The sequence below is a fragment of the Cydia splendana genome, chromosome 23, assembly GCF_910591565.1.
Source record: "Cydia splendana chromosome 23, ilCydSple1.2, whole genome shotgun sequence".
Lineage (NCBI taxonomy): Eukaryota > Metazoa > Arthropoda > Insecta > Lepidoptera > Tortricidae > Cydia > Cydia splendana.
The window spans coordinates 6,156,367-6,161,538 of record NC_085982.1 but is presented as its reverse complement, the minus strand read 5'-3'; positions in this window follow the sequence as shown (position 1 = coordinate 6,161,538).

Here is a 5,172-nt window from a genome sequence, read left to right as displayed (position 1 = left end):
TTATTGTACCTACTGGTAACCAGGGTAACTCCAGGTTAAACCGGTTAACCCCGGGTTAGTGGGATTGTGCAAGTGGCGCTAAGAGTCGCATGTTACACTCTCATTTTACACCGACATGCTGAAATAATGCGAAAGTTGGCATTACTATAAAAGTAAACATCTAAGATAGTATGTCTACATATATGTCTGGTATTCGTTATAGTATTAAAATGAAGGCGGTTAATGAGAACGTACCTATCTTCGATTGTAGCTTCAAAGAGATTGGTATCATATAATACTAATAATATAAAACTGAGGGCATTACCTATATGGAATTATAAACTGTAGCAGCGGCAGCTATTTTGTGGGCATCAATGTGATTGGAAGATTCTACCGAAAAGTTTTGTGGTTCATGTCATAACATTTTATTTCTCATATCAATAAATGTAACCAGTACAAGTGATAGGATGCAATTAAAAATCGGTTTTATTAGATCGTAAAGTTTTGAGAGTAATAGCAAAAAACAGGATATGTTTATATAAGTTGGTCAAGCAAATCTTGTCAGTACAATAAGGCGCGAAATTCAATTTTTCTATGAGACGATAACCTTTCGCGCCTAAATTTTTTAAATTTGCCGCATTTTTCTACTGACGAGATTTGCTTGACCATCTATACATATGTATACATCTAAAAGACTGTCTTGAAGAAACGGTCATAAGAAAGCGATATCTCTTTCTCCCTCTTACTTATGGGTGCGTCCCACAATGACCTTGGTGCGGTGCGGTATAGTGTAAATAACATTATTTGCGGTATTTGACACATTATGACTGACGTATATAGAGATGTAACTAACGCAAATCGATTGTCACAGCAAGCGATTACGATTGGATGGCACGTAGACTGAGGTATCGAATTGTGACGTATAATGAATTTTTATTTGAGATTTAAATAAAGCTAGAATTATGTGGTTTTCCCGCAAGCTACCGGTCGGTCGGTATATTTAATACACCGACCGAGTAGGTCGCACCCATTGTCAAAATTGAAACTAACTGGGGATCTATTTTAAAGTTTATTTATGTTATTTCTGTGTCAAATTTGTTGTCTGTTAAGTGACGATAAATATATCCATATTTACAGTTAATTATCCACCTTTTCCTTATTTTTATTAAAAGAAAAATGAAAAATTCATATCGATTTACTTAGACGACTACCGATTCATAACGGTGGTGTCCGGCCAACCCTAAAATTAAAAAAAAAAAGACGTAGAACGTAAACGTTCGCAGTGCAGTTGTTTTCCTTTGTGATTTCGATGTGCAAAACATTTTACGTAGTATTGCTGTTGTGAGTGACAGACGTCAAATACCGCAAATCATGTTATTTACACGTGCACGTGTTACGGCTATAAGGACCATCATACGACGCGAAAGGTATAGGTACAGTGGCAACGCCATCTAGTGAGATTTGTAATTTTTATTTAACATTTCGTTTGTCTTCATTTTCATTTGTCTTTGACACAAATTTAACTGACGTGTTAGGAACAATTGACGTCCTTTATTACCTTTCTAGCAAGTCTGCGAGTGTGAAAGAGATGAATGTCAGAGTACTACTTTTATCTAAAATTAAATGATAGGGCATTTGAAGTCTCAACAGATTTCGTATCTATACTTACTAATATTATTTATGTTTCAAATTCTAAAATTATGTTCCTTCCTGAAAATTTAATATATTTATAAGCGTAAGATTAGTTGTAAGGTTTAATTAACAATTATTTTCGCAATAAAACTATGGGAGTAAAAGTGTGTTGTTATAATTAATTACTTTCCCACAAAAATATCAAAAATTCTAAATTTGAAACTAAACCCATCATGAAAGCGCCATTTAGACAATCATTTATATGGATGTCCTAGCCGCCTTAGCCATTTCATTAGATGTACATACCTAAAACAATTGTTTAACCGAAAAGCACACTCAAATCAGTTGAGGCAGACACACCGTGTATAATCCTTTAACATCATTTTAATATTTGCGGTGCGCGTGGCCCAAGCAAGCACATTCAGTACCCGGCGATAAAGATTGCACATCGGTCTTTAGAAAGGGAATATTGGAGACAACGAGAGAGAAAAACCGGGCAAGTGCGAGTCGGACTCGCGCACGAAGGGTTCCGTACCGTAATGCAAAAAAAAAAACGAAAAAAAAAAGCAAAAAAAAACGGTCACCCATCCAAGTACTGACCACTCCCGACGTTGCTTAACTTTGGTCAAAAATCACGTTTGTTGTATGGGAGCCCCATTTAAATCTTTATTTTATTCTGTTTTTAGTATTTGTTGTTATAGCGGCAACAGAAATACATCATCTGTGAAAATTTCAACTGTCTAGCTATCACGGTTCGTGAGATACAGCCTGGTGACAGACGGACGGACGGACGGACAGCGAAGTCTTAGTAATAGGGTCCCGTTTTACCCTTTGGGTACGGAACCCTAACAACACTCTACGAAGCCGAAATTCCGATGATGATCTTTATCGCCGGGTACTGTATTTGCTTTTAACGGGTTATTTTAAAGTAAGGTACTGCTAGAATGGTTGTGTAAACTTTTACGAACAAAAAATTAAGATTGAAACTGCATTCGTATTTACGATTATTTATTTCATTATTTCAATTACATTTATATTCATACGAACCATTCAGGTTTTTTTACGAATTTTCACATACTTAAACTTTGGTTTATATTCAAATTTATCATGCTTACAATCGATAAAACACTAAAACATTCATTTATTATAATTTATCCTTAAAGAAATTAAATTAACTATAGTAAAGTCTCTTTTCATTTCTAGCTAAGATTTTTCCAAACTTACGAGACATTGTTAATATTTAAAAAAACAATTAAAATATTCTTAGTGTAATATTTAAACACTTAATACATTTACTTACATTACGATATCATATTTAAAAAAATATGCGGAATAACGATTAGAATGTCGAGATGTAGTTTGGCGAAGAGTCTCACTTCGGACACCATTTTATTCCACTCTGTATATTTATTGTAATATTCTTTATTCGGTCCTGACAAGTTCGCGGTCGCGATTAGACAATCACTAAGTCATATCGCGAACGCAAGAAAATCTAAGATCTTCGGCACCCCACGAGTGAGCCCATCGTATCGTGAAACACCGAAAATGTTAAATTTTTTCAACTAAAAAATCTATTGAATTTCTCATGTTTTGTGTAGTTACCAAAGAGAGACTACAACGCGGTTTACAACTCGACCGTGTAATAATCCTATTATATAAATATTATACAAAAAACTTGGTCGTTTTTTAACGGAATAAGATTGTCAAACTATTGAAAATATAATTTAGAAAAGGCATTAAAAAATTGAAGACTAGATTCTTTATTCGTACAGAAATGATTGAAAATGCGCGATTACTTTAAAATACACCTTAATATACGATTTATTTTTTAACTCCCACAAAACATTAATATTTCTTGAAAAATCCGCACAAAGTTATACGTACTGTTGGCCAAATGCATTTTCCTTATCAAATGTGACAGATCTCGCGTTGGTCAGCCGCACAGACAACTTTGTACACGCTAGCGTTAGGTATCCCATAGACAAGACATTTTTTTGCAATCTCAGGTATCCAAACATCTAGGGGATATCTGATATTGCGTAATAAAATTGACAGTGTATGGGGTCGGGTATTACCCGCTAGCGTCACATGGCAAAAACTAGCAACCCAAGATATTCTGGTTGCCAGTTGCTGCCATTTATAATACATGTATTATAAGGACCAATCGTCCTTGATATAGCTTTCTGACTGTAAGAAATAGACAGAATGCTTTATCTAGGATGATTGTATTACAGCGTTGCCTAAAATGGCGACTATAGACAAAGTCTTATATTAACACGAATAATCTGTTGTTATAGTGACATTACATTCGATTCACTCCCATCAGTATTATTAATGACAGCATTACTGATTAATATCAATAATAATGTCATCAATCAATAATATTGACTTTTTTCGACACGCCTGATGGAAATGCATCAAACAGTTCGATACTCTTTATTCTTAGGTACCCATAACCCATTGAAATAAAGTATACATATTTAAGAACTTGGCTGTAGTATCGAGTATTAACCAATATTTATCTTAATTAATTATCAAAGGATTTCGCAAAAAATACAACTTGACGCGGTTTTCATAGTATAGTCTGTGCTAAATGGGTCACTTGAATGTCAAAACTATCCATTTTGACACAGACTATAGGTAACTTACTACCCGTAGTTTGAATAACTCTAATTGATACCAAATATGTATTAAAGAAAACTGTCAAGTCAATAGAAATATTTTAGAATATACATATGTTTCAGATAGCAAAGTGTCGTGTAAAGTATTAGTATTTTATACAATCGTGATGTAATAGTTTTTCAGTCGAGTACCGTGTTTAGGTAGCGAAGGTAGCACGAAGCTTGCTGAGTGGCCTAAGTAAGGTACGGCATTGAAAAACCTGACTATATCACTATTGTATACATTATCATTTTAACATGCAGCTCTGTAAAATATAATACTATGTTTTCCATGTAAGTATCCATCATAGATATGTAACATGTTCAAATAGAATTTCCACTAATATTTGACAAATATAACTAGTTTTTATAAAGATCTAAAATTCTTTATAAAAACTAGCCCCAAAACCTACTTAACAGATCGTAGAATGAGATTAATAACAGATCTAACAAATGCATTAACAATCAAAAGCTAGAATACCTAAAATTCATGGAAGACTGAAGAAATATAAGACTGAATAAGCAGACAACCTCTTGACTAACTTTAAAGATCGTATGCAGCTCTTTACAATAATAGTCGATTAAAAAAATGATGTTGAACCGTTTGACCGGTAATGACGTCAACTGACGCGCGGATACAGACCAATATCAACCTTAGTGCTTTGTGATAAGGTTGACGGTGACTCACCGCACACTATAGGCGTGGCGTTAGATACGGAACCATACTTAATTCATGTCATTTAATAATATAATATCTGGGAGACCGAGCTTTGCTCGGAAAACGTATAAAAACTCAAAAATGCGCTTTTTCCCAGAGATACCTAGCTAGATCGATTTATCGCCCCCGAAAGCCCCCATATAGCAACTTTCATCGATATTGTTAGAGCCGTTTCCGAGATCA